General features: G+C 47.4%; 1 long non-coding RNA gene across 1 annotated transcript in view; it reads left to right on the forward strand.

Moving 5' to 3' along the window:
* Nucleotides 1-22,028, forward strand: part of LOC141585422 (uncharacterized) — a 123,119-nt gene that overhangs the window by 31,717 nt on the left and 69,374 nt on the right. The gene's annotated exons all lie outside the window — the stretch shown is intronic.

Genomic DNA, 22,028 nt, shown 5'->3' on the forward strand with positions numbered 1-22,028 from the left:
AGATGCCTAATAGCTCTGTCAAATGTAGCATGTCCCAAACAGAGCTTGCTGTTGCCCTTGTGCATACCAGAACCCGCTCCATCATAATTTTCCCATCTCAGTTAATGGCAGCTCGATCTTCATGTAACTCAGGCCAAAATCCCTGGCTTCCTGCTTGTTGCCTCTTTTTCTGTCATCTATACATCCAGTTGGCAGCAATTCTTGTTGGCTCTGCTTTCAGGATCTATCTGGAGTCTGATTCAGTGGTGGAGGTTACCATGGTCTCTCACCTAGATTTTTGTAGTGGCCTCCTCAGTGCCCAGCATTCAGGGAAATCATGTTAAAATGTAAATCTGGGCTGGGCACAGTTGCTGATGCCTGTAATCCCAGCACTTTGGGAGGCTGAGGCAGGTGGATCACCTGAGGTTTGGAGTTCGAGACCAGCCTGGCCAATGTGGTGAAACCTTGTCTCTACTAAAAATACAAAAAGTTAACCAGACCTCATGGTGGGCGCCTGTAATTCCAGCTACTGAGGATGCTGAGGCAGGAGAATCGCTTGAACTGGGGGGCAGAAGTTGCAGTGAGCTGAGATTGTGCCATTGCAATCCAGCCTGGGCAACAAGAGCAAAACTCCTCTCTCTCTCTCTCTCTGTATATTTATATATATGTTCATAAATCAGGTGATCTGACTCCTGTACCCCAAATCCTCTAGTACATGTTCCCACCACCCACTGCCTCTGTGTGTTAGTTTCTTAGGACCAATGTCACAAATGACGACCAACTCATGGCTTAAAACCGCAGAATTCTATTCTCTCCCAGTTCTGGAGGCCAGATGTCTGGAAACAAGGTGTCATGCTCCCTCTGAAGTCTGAGAGACGATCCCACGCCTCTGATGGTGGCCGGCCATCCTTGGCGTTCCTTGGGTTGTGGCATCATCACTGCAGTCTCTGCCTGCGTTCTCATATGACTTCCTCCGCCGTGTGTGTCTCCACACAGAGTTCTTTTGGGGGGGTGCAGTCATTGGACTTAGTGTCCACCCTACTCCAATGTGAAAGGAAAAAAATCTTGGGACCCACAAATCATTAAGCTAAGGGAAATGTCAAGCTGGGAACTGCTCCGGGCAAATCTGCCTCCCATTCTATTCAGAGTCACCCGTCCGAGAGGAATGCATGTCTGATTGCCTCCTTTGGAGAGGCTCATCAGAGACTCAAAGAAATACAGACATTTTCCTCTTTTCTACCTGTGACCTGGAAGCCCCCTCCCCGCTTCCAGTTGTCCCACCTTTCTGGACTGAACAAGTGTCCATCTTACATATGTTGATTGATGTTTCTTGTCTGCCGGAAATGGTGCCCAGGCTGGTCCCAAACTCCCGGGCTCAAGGGATCCTCCCACCTCAACCTTCCAAACTGCTGGGATAATGGGTGTGAGCCATCGCACCTGGCTGAGCGATTATTTTTCTGGTTCACAGTTCTGCCACGTGGCCGAGACAGCTCTGCTCCTGGTAGGGGGTCGGCTGGGCTTGGCCCCAGGTCTGCAGTTTGGAATCAGGTCTTCTCCATATGTCTCTGTATTACCCTGGCATCTGCATTTGTCCACGGAGTCTTCTGCTCATGGCCCAAGCGGGGAACCCGAGTGCCGGTGGAAACATGGGATGTCTCTCAATGGTTTGACTTGGAATCACATACTGTCATTTCTGACTACATCCCAATGACCAAAATAAGTCCCCTGGTGGGTGGGGGGAACAAACCCCAGCTACCCTCCTGCACCGCAAGGTCACAGGCAGCAGAGAGTGAAGGATTTAGAACACTCGTCTAATATCCAACAATAAGCTTGGCAGAAAGAAAGAAATTCTTGTCCATTAGTTCCCGACAAGGTCTTGGGCTGATTCTCATTTGAATGAACTGCTTCACTCAATCACTGGGGCCTGGGCCAGAAAGACGAATGGTCAAACTTGCCCCATGCGCTCACTCTCAGAGATGGGCGGTGGGGTGGGTAGGTAGGGAACTTAGCCTCTCCCAAGCTCCAGGATCGAGAATCAGAAAAAGATATCCTTCCAAAGGAAATCTAGGGTTGCTGTTACCAGTTTGGGGTTGTTTGGATGTTTTGCTAATAAAATCACAAGTTTTTTGTTTTGTTTTGTTTTGAGACCGAGTCTTGCTCTGTCGCCAGGCTGGAGTGCAGTGGCACAATCTCGGCTCAGTGGAACCTCTGCCTCCCGGGTTAAAGCGATTTTCCTGTCTCCGCCTCCCGAGTCGCACAGGTGTGTGTGTGACTGTGCCTGGCTAATTTTCTGTATTTTTAGTATTTTTCACCGTGTTGGCCAGGATGGTCTCCATCGCCTGACCTTGTGATCTGCCCGCCTCGGCCTCCCAAAGTGCTGGGATTACAGGCATGAACCACCGCACCCAGCCTAAAATCACAAGTTTTTAACTCTGGAGTTACGGCCTCCTGAATATAGATGCCTCTCCTAATCCCCTAAACCTGCAAATATGTATCCTACATGGCAAAGAGGAATTAAACTTGCAGATGGAATTAAGGTTGCTACTTAGTAACTTTAAGATAGGGAGAGTAACGTGGTTATCCAGGTGTGCCCAATGTAATTACAGGTGTTCTAAAAAAACGAAGAGGGGGGCAGTGAGAGTCATGAAGACAGAAGCCTGGAGGCATCTGTCGAGGGGCAGGCTTGGGAAGCAGAAAACATCACATGGCATGGAACAGCCACTCTGGCACTTGACTTGGGAGTCTGAAAGCAGAACCTTGCCTAGGAATACAACAAAAGAGAACAGGTGACCTCAAACTGCAATCTCTCACTCTTTCCGTGGGAAGTGGGTTGTCATGGCAGGCTGAAGGCTCTAGGGGCTGGAGGCTTGGCTTGCTTTTCCCGGCTTTTGGAGGCTGCCCACATGCCTTGGCTCCTGGCCTCTTTTTACTTTCAATGTCAGCAACAAAGCTTCTCTCTAACCCTGCTTCTGTCTTCATGTTTCTCTTTCATTGCCTCCTTCTGTTTTTAAGAACACCTGCGATTACACAGGGTCCACCTACATAACCCAGGATACGCTCCCTCACTTACTGACTAGCAACCTGAATTCCATCTGCAACCGTACTTCCCCCTTGCCATGCAGGGTAATATACTTGCAGGTTTTGGGGTTTAGGAAATGTGTTTCTTTATGCCTACTGCGGGTACAAAGTGTAATTGGCCCTATGTGGTCTACCTGGTACCTTCAGTGGGCACTCTGGACGTGGTTCCATGACTGACAAATCCACATAATGGGGTGTGGCTGGAAGAGAGCACATATTTACTTCATGTTCCTTCTGAGAGCTTGGTTGGCTCTAGTTAAGTATTTGCTGATGCTGAATAAGACTCTCATGTCCTGTTGAAGCTGCTTTAAATTAATGGGCTTCTGGTTTCAAACTGGAAGTGGGAAACATGTCTGTCTTAGTTTGTTTTCTGTTGCTTACAAGAAAGGACCTGAAACTGGGTAATTGATAAAAAAAGAAATGGATTTCTTAGTTGTCTGGAGACTGAGAAGTCTGGGGCTGAGGAACTGCATCTGGTGAGGGCGTTCTTGCTGTGAGGATTCTGCAGAGTCCTGAGGCGGGTGCAGGGCATCACATGGTGAGGGGGCTGAGCTAGCTCAGGTCTCTCTCTCTCTCTCTCTCTCTCTTTTTTTTTTTTTTAGACAGAATCTTGCTCTGTGGCCCAGGCTGGAGTGCAGTGGCATGATCTCAGTTCACTGCAGCCTCCACCTCCCAGGTTCAAGTGATTCTCCTGCCTCAGCCTCCGAATAGCTGGGATTACAGGCATGCACCACTACGCCTGGCTAATTTTTGTATTTTTAGTAGAGATGGGATTTCACCATATTGGCCAGGCTGGTCTTGAACTCCTGACCTCAAATGATCTGCCTGCCTTGGCGTCCCAAAATGCTGGGATTACAGGCATGAGCCACCGCACCCAGCCTCCTCTTCTTATAAAGCCACCAGTCCCACTGCCATAATAACCCACTAATCCATTAAACCATGAATAGATTAATATACATTCCCAATTGCCTCTCTTGAGAGTTTCAATTCTTAATACTGCCACATTGGAAATTAAGTTTCAATGTGAATTTGTATGTTTGGAAGGGACAAATATTCAAATGATAGCAATATCCTTTCTTCAACTTAACTTCTGATCCACAGTGGAAGGGGCAGAATGCCCCATTGTGATGCCACATTAAGAAATAAATTTAGGGGCACAAGGGCAGCTTTGTTACATGCCTGGACTTTTAGTGAACTTGTCAGCTGGATAGAGTACATTGTGCCCGTCACCACCTTCCTACCCTCAGCTTTTTAAGTCTCCAGTGTCTATTATTCAACTTTCTATGGAGCTGTGTATGTGGAAAGTGGAATGTGCCATATTTGGCTTTCTGTTTCTGAGTTACTTCACTTAAGATAATGGCATCCAGTTCCATCTATGTTGATTTAATTCTTTTTTATGGCTGCATAGTATTCCATGGATTGTATACGTGTGGAATATATATATATGTGGCATGTGTGTATATGTATATATATTAGAAAGAAAATGTGATTTTTAAAATCCAATCATCTGTCGATGGACACTTAGGCTGATTCCAGATCTTTGCTATTGTGAATAGTGCTGCATTAAACACACAAGTGCAGGTATCTTTTTGGTGTAATAATGTCTTTGAATTTTTATGTGAGGAGCCCTAAGGCATGGGTGGAAAGAGCACTGGACTGAGAGCTGGAGCCCTGGCCCTGCCCCTGCCCCTGCCTCTTACTGAAATGATTTTCAAGGCTCTGTCTAGTACTAGCATTCCAGAAGTCTTTGACCTCACTTGGCTAGTGTTGGAGAGAAATCTTTTAAGAGGGAGGGACCTGTGTGAGAGAAGTGCCTGGTTTTTTTTCGGGGGCAGCTGCTTCTCCAGAGTTGGAGTAAATCTTCACCTGTTACAAAGGAGAGATAGTTCAGAATCCATTAGAGCAGCACCTTTTATCTATTCTGCAAAAGGCTAACAGAGTGAAACGGAAGCCGCCTGGAAGCCCAGCGCCACTGCTCGAGGCTTTGCAGAGGAAGTGTCTGGTCCCATTTCTCCAGAATCTTTTTCTGGTCTGGTCTGCACTGGGGCAGGAGGGGCGAGCTCCACGCAGATCTGTGCCCCAAGCTTCCTTTGCCCAGTCTGGCGCCTGACAGTTTTGGGCTCATGTTACTGCTTAGATGTGGAAAGGGAGCTGGACAGTGGATTCCAGGCCTTTGCCGCACTGGTAGCCAATGCCTCTGATAGTTTTCCAGGGCCCGGTGGCAAGAGAAGGGCTGATCAGCTTAGGACAATATCAGCTCCCATTTCTAAAGAAGTGTGGAGTTGTTGTTGTTTTTGAGACTGTTGCCCAGTCTGGAGTGCAGTGGTGTGATCTCGGCTCACTGCAACCTCCACCTCCTAGGTTCAAGCGATTCTCCTGCCTCAGCCTCCTGAGTAGCTGGGATTATAGGTGCACACCCACCACGCCCTGCTAATTTTTGTATTTTTAGTAGAGACCAGGTTTTACTGTGTTGGGTAGGCTGGTCTCGAACTCCTGACCTCGTGATACGCCCGCCTTAGCCTCCCAAAGTGCTGGGATTACAGGCGTGAGCCATGGAGCCGGGCTTGGGCTTCAGCTTTTACCCCTATTTCCGGGCCAGGTATTTGGCTGAGGCCTCATCTCTCTTCCTCCAATGATGGACATGAGACCTAGACCCACACCAGTCAGCTTCGCCCTATCCTGGCCAAATGATTGGTTGAAGGACAGCATGTGACCCAAGTTGATCAAATCAGAGTGAAACCCACGACTTGCCCAGGAGCTAATCGGAAGAGAATTTCTTTCTTTTTCTGCAAGACTTGCACCTGGGGAAACATGAGGGGAAAAATCTGTCTGAGCTGTAGCCCATAGAGCAGAAGACAAAGGCAGAGAAAAGTCAGTGAGACTGTTCAAGTTCCATAATCTGGCCACACCTCTGTCTGCCATTGCTCGTTTTTTTTTTTTTTTTTTTTTTTTTTTTCTGTTTTACATCAATGAGTCCTTTTTTTGCTTAACCATTTTGAGTTAAGGCCTTTGCTTGGGACCAACCCGGCCCCTTGCTTGGTCTCTTTTCATCTCTTTGTGCATCGAACATTTGCTCGCCTGTGACTTCAACACCTGTACAATTTATCAAAGAGGACTGTAGGCACAGGTGACAGACAGGTCATTAATGACAGGTTTTCTGAGTGGCAAAAACCGTCTCTAAAATAGGATGCTTTGTGTTCTTCCATTTGAAATGGCTTCACCGTCAAGTCACGCAGGGAGGTTTTGGCCCTTACATTTGTAGGGGTGTAACATCGCAACAAAGACTCAAGAATCAATTTCCCTTTTTTGGAGTGAGTAAATATAGAACTAGCCATTTCCAGAAAGCAATGTGCTAGATAAATGTACTCCCATAAGAAGACGATTTTCCTTATAATTATACCAAACTAACTAGCATTTTATAGTCTTTACTCTTTGTGAAGATTTTTACATGTTGAAACCAACCAAAGTTAAAACCACCCCAAGAGGTGTGTATCATAATCCCCATTTTATGCATCTGGAAATGAGGTTAAAATAGGTCACCCATGTTCTCTAGTTAATGAGGATAAGAGAGAGAATTGGAATTCGGGTCTTTGTAATTCCAAAATTCCATGTAGTTCGTGTCACAGCACACTGGAAAATAAGAAAGTATGTGGCAGTGTTAAGTGGAATTGGCTCAGAGTCTGCTTTATATTCTTTGCTGCCAAGCCCATCTCCATGACTTCATTGGACCATTGGAAAAGGGCCATTGAAACATCAGAGCGTCTCTAATAGAAAGTAGTATCACAAGTTAAGAGGAAGTTGATCTTCCTGCTCATCTTTCACCACATCATGAGAGGAACATGCCCTGGCTGGACAGATAGTCCAAAGAGGAAGATGAGAGATGTCTAAAGCAGATGTGCCTCAGTGAAGCCCAGCCTAGATAGCCAAACTCTAGCTGACTTGTAGGCATGTGAAGGATAATGAATGATTATTTTAAGCCACTCAGTTTTGGAGTGTTCAGGTGATTTGTTACACAGCAGTAGTTGACTGATACAATCCTCAATGAAGATGAATCCCACTGGGCATAGCCACTTCTGCTGGTGTGTTGTGGTTTGTGGCCAACTGTGAGTGTGACTGTCCTTTTTCTTGACCATAATTTTTGGTCAGGTGGGACTACTTATGCTCAAGTAGTCTTTTTTGAACATAGCTCCTTCAACTTCTGGCCATTACCCATTCTTCCATGGAAGCTAAAAACTGGCTTCTAATGCTAGGCAAGCAGACAGTCACCATGGCAACCCCTCCATCCACCTGCTCTTCCCCATCTCCAAACTGTAAATCCTACCATTTTCTTTTACTAACAAATCGAATTGAATATAAACGAAAAGATTAAAGCCTGCTTGCATTGATAGGCATGCAAACACCTGACTGTAGGCGGCAGTAGTCCCGTTTGTCAAACAGCCAGGTTCTGGGTGACAGTTCAGGTCTTGGAGAAGTTGGAAGAGCCAGGATGAGCCTTCAATACCTATGAAAGGGGAGTAGGAAGGAAGAACCTCAGACCACAGCACAGGTTGGAGAACACTTTTTTCCATGCTGACGAGGAGCCAAAGTTACCCTTACAGAAGTTCCACATCCTCAAGGAGGGATTGTTACTGAACTGCGCTGTGGTCATTCATTGGGTGGAGTAAGCTTGGCAGAAGCATAGCCTCAGTGTGAACATGAGTCAACTTGGTTCCTTTTAGCAGGAGATCTGGGTGATGCATTTCTGTGGCCTCCATTCTCTAAATCCCAGATTGGCCCTCAACCAATATGCGTTGAATAGAGAAATGTGTTTAAATAAAGGGTTGAGAGAATGGGTGATCAGGGAGGGGGAGAAACTGACCTCTCCATGGAGAGTTCAGCTTTTTTTAGAACGCATTCCTATGGAGCAGACAGGGAATACCTGTCTTCAAGATGGGAACCCAAGACGAGGTATCTTTCTTTGTCTAAATCGAAAATACTAACTAGGTGGCTTTAGAGTGGGTCCCAGGGTTGTTCAACAAAATAATACTGATTGTTGAAGGTTACGTGGTAGCAGAACAAGAGTATGGGAATCATTTCTGCATGTTCCCCTTTAGAACAAAGGAAGAGGATACACAAAGACCTCGAGATCTGCCTCTGTAGCCAGACTCCAGATGTGGAGAGAAAGTTTAGGGTCGTTCATTTAACAAATAATAATTGCACACTTGTGCTCCGACTGCACCAGGGGAGTGTTCCAGATAGCCCCCATTTGCCTGTCCAGACCGCCTTTTGCTCTCTACCAGTCTCCATCTTGCTCTGGCTCCAGAGGCTGACTTGTTTGGAAAGCATCAGGCTCCAGTGCCCTCTGGCTTAGGGTTGGTTTTGGCCAGTGGTGACCAGCAGTGGGAGGGGAGGTCTCCCAGCAGGAGATGGGAAAGAGGAGGGAGAGTGGGCTCAGGCAGTCTCTTCTTTGGCCCTTTCCCTTTGACTACATGATGGACAGTCAGCTTTTTTCTCAGAGGGCTGATTCTATACAACTCTATCCTTTGTGACTTCCTTAACTGACCCCTCCTATGGTGGTAAGTACTGGTTATTGCCCCTAAACCCACTCCTTTGTGTAAATAAGTTATCTACTCAACCAGGTATGCCGTCAGTCTACAGTGAGACCTGGGAGTGATAAAGGAGCAGTAATGCAACAGACATGGCCTGTCTGGGGGTGATAGACGTTGTCTCAATCTTCTCAGGTTTAAACAACGTACCATAGATTGGGTAGCTTATTTCTCGCAGTTCTGAAGGCTGGGATGTTCAAGCTCAAGGTGCTGGCCAATTTGGTTCCTGGTGAGGGCTCTCTTCCTGGTTTGTAGATGGCCACCTTCTTGCTGTTTCTTTACGTAGTGGAGAGAGATTGAGAATGAGCAAATTCTGTATTGTCTCTTCTTATAAGGGCACTAATTTTATCATGAGGATACCCTCCACCCATGACCTCATCCATACCTAATTATCTCCCAAAGGCCTAATCTCCAAATACTGTCACACTGGGGGTTAGAGATTCAGCATATGAATTTTGGTGGTATACAACTTAGCCCATAGCGGACATCAAACACATTGTTTCATAAACATTTTAAATTATGCTACAATAAAGTCTACATGGAAAAGTATTTGGTGCTCCTTGTCTGGGATCAGGTGTGGTCAGAAAGGCTCCCAGAGAGGTGCCATGTTTCATGTGCTCTCTGGTGGGCACCAAAGGAAGGCGCCAGGCACAGAAACACCTGAGGTGGGAAGGGGCGTGGGGTGTTCCAGGAACCTAGGAAGGCTGTGAGTAGCGGTTGGGGGAATGGCAGAGAGGAGGCTCAGGAGGCAGGTGGTGGCCTTGAAGGACCTTATCGCAGGAGATGGGCAAGGTATCTGCATGGGAACGGAATCTCAGCCCTTCAAGTCCCCTCGTCCAGCCCCTTCTGAGATACATAATCTCCGTCTGGCCATCCCTTGTCTTCTGTCCTTGAGCCCTGAAATTTGAAGGTCATTGAAGTTATTTTTCAATCCCTATTTGGCCAGTCTGCACAAATCTGTCTTCTATCTCTCTCTTCTTGAAAGAATAGGCTTCGTGGTGGGAGATACTGGTTAAAGCGTACAAAATTCAGTTATGCAGGACAAGTCAGTTATGGAAATTTGATGTACAGCATGGGGAGTATGGTTAAAACTGTGCTGTATAACTGAAATTTGCTAAGAAAGTAGATCTCACATGTTCTTATCACACACACACACAAATGTAATTATGTGAAGTAATGGATATATAAATTAGCTTGACCATGGTAACCATTTCATAATGCTTATGTATATCAAAACATCAGGTTGTATACCTTTAATACATACAGTTTTTATTTATCATTTATACCTCAAAAAAACTGGAAGAAAAGAAAATCAGGGCTGGGCACAATGACTCGTGTCCGTAATCCCAGCACTTTGGGAGGCCAAGGTGGGCAGATCACCTGAGGTCAGGAGTTTGAGACCACCCTGAGCAACACGGTGAAACCCTGACTTTACTAAAAATACAAAAAATTAGCTGGGTGTGGTGGCACATACCTGTAATCCCAGCTACTTGGGAGGCTGAGGCAGGAGAATCTCTTAAACCCAGGAGGCAGAGGTTTCAGTGAGCCCAGAGCGTGCCATTGGAGTGCCACAGAAAGGTTCTCCAGCCTGGGCAGTAAGAGTGAAACTCTGTCTCAAAAAAAAAAAAAAAAAAAAAATCGGGGGAAAAAAAGCTAAAAAAGAAACAAGAGAAAGAAAGTAAGTTTCAAGGAGGTCTCCAGCCCACAATCACCTGCTGATCTTAGTAAGGACCTGGTTCAGGGGCCCCCTGGCTTAAAATGCTGAGTAAAGGCTGGGTGACCTTCTGCCCTCCTGTCTTCCTCTGGACTGTAGAGGGCTGGGAGGATTAACACTTAGTGAACACATAGCAAGACGGCCCAAATGGCTCACAGGCAGGACCAGCCCAGTACACAGAGGCTTGGTTATGAAAGGCTCCCAGAGGCCGGGGAGCGCAAGACAGACCGCGCTTGGCAGGACACTGTGGAATCTCATTTATTGGCTCCATTATCTGAATTAGGAACAATTTGAAATTATGGCAAGATTGAAAGAAAAGATAAGAGCCTTTGCAGTCTTCCTCCTCCCTGTTTGTGTTGTGGGCATTGTGAGGGCCTTGCCTATCTTTCCTCGTCTTTCAGAATCATTTAATTAAATTTAATTCAGTTCTTCTAGATCCCAGAAAAGGAGGAAGAGAGCCAGCATTTGTTATGTGCTAGGGTATGCATTAGTTTTAATCCAGAAGCCACACACAGCAATTCAGCATCTCACTTAATCTTCCCAGTGGCCCTACTCAAAGATATTCTTATCTGCATCATGAGTGTTGATATGCTGAAGCTTACCAAGGCTGGACAACTAACTGTAGTCCCTGAGAGTTCATACATACACCTGTTCATCCATCCACCTATTTATCTTGCGACCCATCCTTCCTGCCATCTGTCCGTCCATCCATCTCCCACCCATGCAGCAATTATTTACTGTTCATGTTTTTTGTGCTCTGTGCTGGGCCTGGGGTATCATCAAGGCAGGAAACACTTGATCTTCAGCCCTGACGGAGTTCTCAGTCTAGTGGGGTGAGCGTTCAGCCCTCCCTGGGCCCCTTAGGTGGGTTATCCCAAAGAACGTCTTACCTGCCTGGGTATGGTGGCTAACACCTATAATTCCAGCATTTTGGGAGGTCAGTGTGAGTGGATTGTGTGAGTTCAGGAGTTCGAGACCAGCCAGGGCAACGTGGTGAGAGCCCATCTCTACTAAAAATACAAAAAACCTAGCCAGGCATAGTGGCAGGTTCCTGTAATCCCAGCTACTTAGGAGGTTGAAGCATGAGAATTGCTTGAACCTGTGAGGCAGAGGTTGCAGTGAGCGGAGATCGCACCACTGCACTCCAGCCTGGGTGACAGAGTGAGACGCGGCCACACACACACACAAAAGAACTCCTTACCCACAGCCCCACATCAAGGTCCCCAGCAGTCTTGATTTGGTACCCACAGGAACCTAGGGCATGTCAGTGGCCCATGAGCCACCCTCAGCCCTCCAAAAGGAATGTGTTTTAGGGTAAGCAACTGTCTCAGATGCCTGAGACTGAGGAGTCCCCCAGGACACAGACTTTTAAGTGCTAATACCAGAGAGTCTTGGAGAAACTAGGGTGGAGAGTCACCATAGCTCAGTTGTTCTCAGCATGGTGATGATTCTGCTCACCCCCCTACCCCCTGCCCAGGGATATTTGGCAATGTCTGGAGACATGTTTGATTGACATAACTGGGGTGGAGGGGCTGCTCCTGACCTCTAGTGGGTCGAGGCTGGGAATGCTGCTAAACATCCTCCAGAGCACAGGGCACCTGCCACCCCCACCCCCGCAAAGAATTATCCCGTCTAAAATGTCAGTAGTGCCAGGGATAAGAATCCCTGCCCTAGTTGATAAGGGCAATGGAAGGTGGAAGGAAGAGGGAGTATATAGCTGGTGGGTTTATCTAGATCAAGATGGGAACTCAGCAGCTCTGTGAGCTACCAGGTGATTAGACCCCCAGGTTCCTAATCCACGGTTCTGCTGAGTCCTTGTTTCTCGATGTTTGGTCTTTTATTTTTGAGACGGGGTCTCGCTCCGTCACCCAGTTTGGAGGGCAGTGGCGCAGTCTCAACTCCGTGCTTGGTCTTAAGAATCGCCTGGAGTGCTTGTTAACAGTCAGGATTCCAGGACCCTTTCAGTCCTGCTAGATCCGAATCCAGGAGAGGAGACTGGGAATCTGTGGTTCTGTCACATGAGTCTGGGAAACACTGTGCGGAGTCACCGGTGGAGACATGCAAAGCTGAGGAGGCTGAGGGCTCTGTGGAGACCAAGCCTGGCCACCTGGGTGCTGGTTCCACTATGGGACAGATAGAAAGCATGTTTCCACTACTGGTCAGGTACTTATGGTCTCTCTTGCCGTTGGAGGCTAACCGGCCATCTGCTCTGTGAAGTCAACCTGAACAGATGTGCATGCACCTAGAAGGGCTGTTTGCGGACATATGGGGACCTCCTTACTGTCCGTTTGGGGAAGTGGAGGCCCTGAAGTCAGGTCCAGCAACAACCTGTCACAGAGCAAAAGGGCCAGGACCGGGGCTAGGACTTTGAGAATTCCTGGGTCCATGACGTTTTTTTGGAGTGCAGTGGTGTGATCTTGGCTCACTGCAACCTCTGCCTCATGGGTTCAAGTGATTCTTCTGCCACAGCCTCCCTAGTAGCTAGAACTATAGGCATACACCAGCATGACCGGCTACTATTTATTTATTTATTTATTTATTTTTGCAGACGGAGTCTTGCTCTGTTGCCCAGGCCGGAGTGCAGTGGCATGATCTTGGCGCACTGCAACCTGCACCTCCTGGGTTTAAGCAATTCTCCTGCCTCAGCCTCCTGAGTAGCTGGGTTTACAGGCATGCACCACCATGCCTGGCTAATTTATTTTTGTATTTTTGGTAGAGATGGGGTTTCACCATGTTGGCCAGTGTCGTCTTGAACTCCTGGCCTCTGGTGATCTGCCCACTTTGGCCTCCCAAAGTGCTGGGATTATAGGCATGAGCCACTGCGCCTGGCCTGTGGCATTTTTTATTACTCTCTGCACTTTCTCTCCAGTGCTGAGAGCTGGGAGCCTGTGGGTGGGGGTAGTAGGCGGATTCCTCAGGATTGACTATAAAATCCACTGCAGGATTCTGTCTGCCAGCAGAATAGGAAACTGCTCTCTCTTTGTCTTATTTTGTTTATATTCTGCGATGGATATATACCAAAGGATTTTGAATCAGCTTACAAAAAAACCCCACATGGAGTAACATGGAAGAATGTACAAGAGAATTATAAAAAATCAAGTTCAGGCTGGGCGTGGTGGCTCACGCCTGTAATCTGAGCACTTTAGGAGACTGGGGCTGGAGAATCTCCGGAGCCCAGAAGTTCAAGTTCGTTCTGGGCAATATAGTGAGACCCTGTCTCCACAAAAACAAAACAAATTAGCCAGGCATGGTGATACGTGCCTGTGGTCCCAGCTACTCAGAACGCTGAGGTGGGAGGGTCATTTAAGCCCAGGAGATCGAGGCTGCAGTGAGCCATGATCGTGCCGATGCACTCCAGGCTAGGTGACAGAACAAGACCCTGTTTCAAAACAAACCAAAACAACATCAAACCTGGAGGAATTATCTGTAGTATGGGGAATCATCCTCAGATTTTGCTACAATGCTATAATCAGTTGCACAAGACCTTTTCTTTTTTTTCCTTTTCTTTTTTCTTTTGTAATGGAGTCTCGCTCTGCCACCCAGGCTGGAGTGCAGTGGCGCGATCTCAGCTCACTGCAACCTCCACTTCCTGGGTTCAAGCGATTCTCCTGCTTCACCTTCCCAAGTAGCTGGGATTATAGGCATCTGCCATCATGCTTGGCTGATTTTTGTACTTTCGTAGAGACAGGGTTTCACCATGTTGACCAGGCTGGTCTTGAACTCCTGACCTCAGGTGATCCATGCGCCTTGGTCTCCCAAAGTGCTGGGATTACAGACATGAGTCACTGCACCTGGCCACAAGACCATTTCTTATAACAATCCATGGAAAGTTAACATCATATACACAGGGGTTAATGAGTTTAGGGATTAAGGAAAGTTTTTATGGCAGCACCAGTTACTTTGGAAGGGTCCAAAGAATATTTTGGTATTGACATAAACAGGATATTGTAATTCTTGGACAGATGACTCAGTAATTTTGCTTCTAGAAATCTATTTTAAAGAAAAAATTGTGGACAAAGATTTATATACCAAGGCATTTACTGAGCATTAGTTGGCCCAGTCCTTAAACATGTCTTCAGTATTTCTATGGTGACAGGCTGTATTCTAGGTGTGGGCATGCAGTGGTGATGTGAAAGGTCATACGGCATATAGTGTAGTGTAGTGGCATTGCTCTAATTAATGGCATTGTCATTGGCATGGATAAATACAATTGTGTGTGAGAGAAGTAGTAGAAGCCCCAGCATCTGACAATGCCTGTACTAGTCTGTTTTGCAGTGTTCTAAAACAATACCTGAGGCTGGGCAATTTGTAAAGAAAGGTTTATTTTGGCTCATGGCTCTATAGAGGGTACAAGAAGCTTAATGCCAGCATTTGCTCCTGGTGAGGGCCTTAAGAAACTTATAGTCATGGTGAAAGGTGAAGAGGAACAGTCCTGCCACATGACACATGAGAGATGTTTAAACAACCAGCTCTCACATAAGCTAGCAGAAGAACTCACTCTTTCATGAGGAATTCACCCTGTGACCAAAATGCTTCCTAAAAAGCTCCACCTCCAACATTGGGGAATCACACTTTGACATAATATTTGGAGGGGACAATATCCAAACTGTATCAATATGGAACCACTAGTAGCCTCCTTGCAATTACAGTGAAGAACCCCCATGCAACTTGCTCTTGGCAAGCTGAGATGGAGGTAGAAGTGTGCAGGCATTTCAGGAAGTACCATATTAGATTGAAGGGCCCGGTGGGCATCATCAGGATGACTTGCAGAAGGGGTAGAGAATGCTGGTTCATCTGGACCATGATCAGGTGAAGGTGGGTTCAAAGTTCGACAGGGAAGCAAATGCTAGTGATGCCCTGCCCAGATCCTCTGGTCTCTGTTCTAATGTGTGCAAAGAGAGTCTTCTGCAGAGGTTGCATCTGCAGAGGACTCTACAGAGATTGAAATGTGGAGGCAGAGATTGCATCTCTGCAGTATCTGTGCCTGTCCACCAAAGGGCCTGCTCTAGCCCATGCACAGGGGACAAGCTAGAAATGCTGAAGACTTCCTAATGCCAGGAGCAGCATTCAGCCAACGGCAAGTGGGAGCTGAAGGATACTACCCCCTCAGCCTTGCCTCTTGAGCAGGAAGACTCCAACATATGTTCTATGTTGTCTCTGAGACTTTCCTGGTAGAACTGAGCCCCAGCTGTCCCGGCAGTTGCCTGCTCAGTAACACAACCCTTTACTGACCACCTTCCATTCCGTGATGAGTTTCTCCACTGTCTTTCTGATGCTTCCTTAAAATTACGAGCACTCAATCCTTGAGATCTGCTTCCAGTGGAACCCAGTGATCTTTATAAACAGAAAAATCAAACATAGTCGATTTCTTTTAATAGATAACAGTGGATTGGCTGTTTGGAAACTCTGTCCCACTGTCATATTTTTGGCTCCAAACTCTGTTCAAGGATCTTACTGGGTAGCCAAGTGTAGCAGATACATGAGAGTGAGCCGTCACTGAACATGGAGCAGGCTCTTCATGCAGAAGCTGCCCCTGCATGGCTGTCTTTGGGAGGCCTCAGGTGTGCAAACACTTGCCAGAGGGACTTAAGAAGGAGTGATGGTGTTAGGCAGGGCGTGGTGGCTCATGCCTATAATCCTAGCACTTTGGGAGGCCAAGGTGGGCGGATCACAAGGTCAGGAGTTCGAGACCAGCCTGGCCAACATGGTGAAACCCCGTCTCTACTAAAAATACAAAAATTAGGCAGGTGTGGTGGCACACGCCCGTAGTCCCAGCTACTCAAGACGCTGAGGCAGGAAAGGCAGAGGCTTTTTTGAACCCAGGAGGTGGAGGCTGCAGTGAGCCGAGATTATGCCACTGCACTCCAGCCTGGGCAACAGAGCAAGACTCTGTCTCAAAAAAAAGAAAAAGCGGGGGCAGTAATGGTGTTGCTTTGAGACATCAGAAGGGAGACTGGAGACAACCAGGCCAGGCTGGGATTCCTTTGACCACGACTTACTGACAGATGGGAGCCATATCTGTTGGCCTTGTAATTGTACATTGGAGATTTTGGTGGCATCGGTGAGTGTGTTTAGCAGTGGAGTGGGTAAGATTCCAGGCCTAGAGTCAGTGGTGGGCCTGACACCTGGAGTTGGCATTTACTGCCTCTTTGATCTTGGATGCTTTAATGAGTCCCTTGCCTCATGTGATTGTCCCTTGCCGCATGGATCACCTGAGGTCAGGAGTTCAAGACCAGCCTGGTCAACATGGTGAAACCCTGTCTCTACGAAAATACAAAAATTAGCCAAGCATGATGGCAGATGCCTATAATCGCATGCCTATAATGAAAATTGAACAAAATGCATGTAGAATGGTATGCACTGCACCTGATGTGCCATATGGTATAAGTGTAAATGGAGCAATTATAATATTAAAATATAATATATAACTTTGTGAACTGCTTCTTACATTGATCATAATTAAAAGTACCCACAGCCGGGCGTGGTGGCTCAAGCCTGTAATCCCAGCACTTTGGGAGGCCGAGGTGGGTGGATCACGAGGTCGAGAGATCGAGACGATCCTGGTCAACATGGTGAAACCCCGTCTCTACTAAAAGTGCAAAAAATTAGCTGGGCGTGGTGGCACGTGCCTGTAATCCCAGCTACTCAGGAGGCTGAGGCAGGAGAATTGCCTGAGCCCAGGAGGCTGAGGTTGCGGTGAGCCGAGATCGCGCCATTGCACTCCAGCCTGGGTAACAAGGGCGAAACTCCGTCTCAAAAAAAAAAAAAAAAAAAAGTACCCACATACCACGTGACATGCAATTCATACAAAAACACTGACTTGCAGATGACTCAAATACAGTTGACATTATATGCACACTTATATGTACGTATGTGTGTGTGTGTGTATAATTCAAAATATAATTTTGCAGTTTGCAGGTTATCAGGCCTAGAAAATGTGTCTGGCTCATGTTCCAAAGTATATATTAGCAGAGAGATAAGACCCATGAGCATGGAGAAAAGACTCATTTTCTTCAAAGAAACTATTCAGTATTGAAATTTTCAAATATACACAAAGGTAGAAAGAATATCATCATGAACTCCTGAGTATTCATTATCTAGCCTCAGCAGTTATCAATATCTTACCAATCCTGTTTTGTCAATGTAGCCCTCAGCATTTTTTTTTTTCCTGGAATATTTCGAAGCAACAAGTCACTATCAGTTTGCATGGTAATAGATTTAGGCTCATTCTTCTTCATGCGGGGCTGAAAACCCTCTCTGCACAGCCTGAGGACTGTAGTCTGTGCCAGGCTGTGGAGTCCTGTTTGCCCCCTCCCATAGCCCTGATCACCCCCCTGCTTGCCACCCCCGCTTTCTTTCCAGGGCCATTGTTTATAGTGGTATTTCGAGGTCGTATCTCGCTTATATCCAGGCACCTGCCACCTGCTTCTTTGGACTTACCTGGTGTAATTCATACTGAGTGCCTGTCGCGTCTCAGGGAAGGCGCTGCTGCCTCCGCGTTTCACAATAAATATCTTTTTAAATGGCCTGGTGTTCAGGCTCGTTTCTCATTTCCAAGGAGTCTTTTGACTGATGACCTGAAGAATTGCTTCCCCGTGACTGACAGGGTAATACAGTATCGCAGCTCTCCCAATTGTTCTCTCTCCAGGAAGCTGGGTGAGAGCTGTGACTTCCAAGTGCTATCGGCTGCTTGCAACAGAGGTGTTTGCCCCCAGCTACTGCCTGCTCTCCTCTGCCCTTGCAGGCTGCTGGTCAGTAAGTCAGCTCCATCCTGGGGTGCTCCAATAGGATGCATTTTCCCAGGCAATAGACGTGAAAGGCCTCCAAGGGGAAGGGGAATCGGGCTTTCTGCCCACTGGACTCTGTGATTGCCGTCACTGGGGTCTAGAGGCAGCCCTCAAAGGCACAGTCTGGTAAAGAGCTTGGAGCCCACTGCACAACCTGTACGAGGGATTCTGGTTAGAATTCTCTCTTGGCACCGAGGCCTCAAGCTGTCAGGGCCGGTCACAGGCCCTAGGCACTCTTTCTTTGTGAAGCCCCTTCTTACATTGATCATAATTAAAAGCACCCCAATGCCATGTGACATGCATTTCATACAAAAACACTGAGTTGTAGATGACTCAAATGCAATGGACATTCTATAGACATTAAAGTCAACGTCTGTTAGGCTTACATTCCGAGATACATTCTTGATGTACATATGCATCTATTAACTTGGTATTTTAGGGGGTGTTCTTTATTATTATTATTATTATTATTTCAGCAGGGTTGTCTCAAGGATGGGCTTATTGCTGAGTTTGGAAGTGAAAACTGAGGAGAGTTCATTATTTTGCAAAATTGAAGGAAGGGCGTTTGAAGTTCTCGAGAGTAATCAAGAATTCAAGGGGAGGGAAAAAAAATAGAAGGAGGCAGGTGGAAGGCAGGAGGTGAGGAGAGCCAGGGATCTCTCTCCACCTGGGGGACCCTCAGGGAGTCAAGTGACTGGTGAGATCCTGCTGATGCAGAGGCCGGGGAATCTTAAGAACAAGATATCCAGCGTTTGACTTCAAGTTCCTCTCTGTGACCCACCCAACCTCAACTTCCGAGGCATCTCCCAAGCACCTGAACTTCTCAGCGCAGTTTGTTGGGTTTTGTTTTTAAAAGGGAAGAGTCTGCATGCAGACAGTTTCAACACAGCAATAACATCTGGAATGTGACACAACACACCCACCATGGAGGCACAGTTGCCATATGGTCTTCACTGGCACGTTCATTGGCTGCTTCAAGCCTGGACTCCGTTATGAAGCTTCTTTGTAGACAGCTGCCTGCATGGCAGAGAGGCTCTCAGCAAGCAGTTGTTGATTGACACATTGTCCCAAACAGGCCGTCCCATCAGAAGTCCTGGAATGACACTCCTTTCAGTTCCGATCAGTGGCCTGGCCTGAAGAATGTTGCTCTGAAGACAGCACAGAAGTGTTGCCCGTGGCCACTCTGAGACTATGGCAAAGGAATGACTGCACTTAAAGATGAAAGGTCCACTCAGCAGCTTCAAAAACATTTTTTTCTCTCCTAGCCAAGTTTCTGTTCTGCTAGGAGTTCTTCCTTGTGACCTAGAAGCAGCCGATGCCCCAGGGAACGATGCTGTCTAAACTTCCTCCTATTGATGGACCTCTCCAACCCCTCCCACTGCTGCTGGGAGAGTTGTGCTTCCCAGGAGCCTTTGAGGCAGCCCTGCCTGCACCCGGCCTCCAGCCACATCACCGAGAACTCCATCCTATCAGATGGAGGCCCAGAGCTGGACGGCAGCCAGTGAGAGCCACGCATGTTGGCACCGGTCTTAAATCCACACTGGCCTCCCTCCCGCCCGCAGTGGGTCCAGTCTGGTCTCCCTGCTCTGCTTCTCTCCCTGCTCTGGCATATGTGCAGAGTTTCTTGGTCCAAACCGTACACAAACAGCTGGGATTTGTGTTACATCATACATGCTTAGCTTCGTAGATATGTGCTCTGGAAATGTCTGTAAGTTAATTTTTCTTTTGCACATTGATTAGTTTGATCCATTAACATAGGCATCCCCACTTAAGAAATTCCAGAGCTCACTTTTGCTGTGAGTGGAAGTGACTCCTTGTCTGGTTGCCCAGAACTGGCTAGGAGCAGACCAAGAATCCCCTCTTAGATACACCACTCACTGCCCACAGCCTTCTAAAATTCTCTCAGAGAAAACCTCTGACTCATCCTCTTTCTCACTGTCATTCATTCATTCTAAAAATATTGAAACCTACCGTGTTTCCACGTACACAGTGCTGAAAAAGAGACAATGACCCTGCCAGCCTGGAGCATCCTTGGAGTCTAGTGCGGGGTAGAAATGAGTCAACAGTGTGACCCACCGAGGTAGTAGGAAAAGATAGGAGCACGAAAGAGGAACACCCAGCCCAGCCTCAGAAATTCAGGGAATATTTCAGGAAGAAATGCCATACACGTAAGGCATGCAAAATGTTGACATTAGGCAGGGGGGATTGGTTGACCTCGGCTTTAACCATGGCCTTGAGGTGGACCAAGTGCCTACCATGTGGGCAAATGCCACGATTGCACCAGACATGAGGAAACACGGAAAGGCATTGACTTGCTGGTTTTTCCATTTGTCGGTACAAAATGTTTTCTTTGGCAGCCTTTAAAAATGGAGTGTCCGTGTCATGGACACAGGGAGGGAAATGTCACACACCAGGGCCTGTTGAGGGGTGGAGGGAAGGAGAAGGAGAGCATTAGGACAAACACCTGATGCACGTGGGGCTTAAAACCTAGATGACAGGTTGATAGGTGCAGCAAACCACCATGGCACATGTACACCTATGTAACAAACCTGCACGTTCAGCACATGTATCCCAGAACTTAAAGCAAAAAAAAAAAAAAAAAAAAAAAAAAAAATGAGGTGGCAGTGAATTGCTTCTCACTCCTTCACATGTAAGAGTCTGTAGTTTGTAGTCAAGACTTTGTTCAATGTCCTAATGGACGAGTTTATCACCATAGGGAAGCTCCGACTGAAACCACCAAAGGTCCGCCTCACCCATGTGCACCACTTAATGGACCCCAACCATGATCATCCTATAGAACGAAGGCCTTAAAAATGTGTGCTAGGCTGGGTGTGGTAGCTGATGCCTGTAATCCCAGCACTTTGGGAGGCCAGGGACGGAGGATTGCTTAAGCCCAGGAGTTTGAGACCAGCCTGACAGCATGGTGAGACCCTCATCTCTACAAAAAATAAAACTGAAAAGTTAGCTGGGTGTGATGGTGTGCACCTATGGTCCCAGCTACTCAGGAGGCTGAGGTAGGAGGATTGCTTGAGCCCTGGGAGGCTGAGGCTTCAGTGAGCTGAGATCATGCCACTGCACTGCAGCCTGGGCAATAGAGGGAGATCCTGTCTCAAAAAAGAAAAGAAAAATATATGTGCTGAGTGCATGAGGGTGGGCAGACATGGAAAAGGACACGTTTTCTTTTGTATACAGGAAAACAAAGCAGCCAGTGAAAAATCTAAAATTTGGAGTCATTTCTGGTGAATAACAGTAGATAACATTGAGTGCCTAAGATGTGGCACGTGCTAAGTGCTTACCGTGTTTGACTGCATTTTGTCTACATTACTGTGAGGTAGGAACTATGCCCTCTTGAGTACCGATGGGGAAGACAAGGACGGGAGCTTGAGTAATTAGCCCAGTGTCCCCAGAATGGCCGGGCAGGGGCGAGAACCCAGGGCGTTGTGCTTTGGAGTCTGGGCTCCTAACCACGCTGCCTCTCCACAGGCCCACTTGATCCTTTTCATACACGGGGAACTGAGGTCTCTGTAAGGCCCCTGGTTTGATTCTTGAGGTTGAGAAGGATGTTTGGTCCGAAGAATGGAAACACGAGCAAAGAGCACGGAGAGACAGTTGTGTATGCCCTGGCACTTCACAGCCGCGCTGGTCAGTGGGGGAGGCTGCCAGCCTGTGCCCTTGGCACAGTTGAGCTCAGAAGCCTCAGATATGAGTGGGTGGGTGGGGCTCACATCCAGCACAGCTCCTCTTGTCAACTCCAGAGGGGGTGCCCTGTTCTGATTCTGCACAGGCGCCCTCAGGGTGAGCCCTGGCCTGCTCTGCTGTGTCCTGGAGTGGCGGCACCTCCCCTGTCCCTCAGTCTCCCTGCTTGCAGGCCCAGCTTTCCAGAAC

The sequence above is a fragment of the Saimiri boliviensis genome, chromosome 1 (genome assembly GCF_048565385.1).
Source record: "Saimiri boliviensis isolate mSaiBol1 chromosome 1, mSaiBol1.pri, whole genome shotgun sequence".
Taxonomy (NCBI): domain Eukaryota; kingdom Metazoa; phylum Chordata; class Mammalia; order Primates; family Cebidae; genus Saimiri; species Saimiri boliviensis.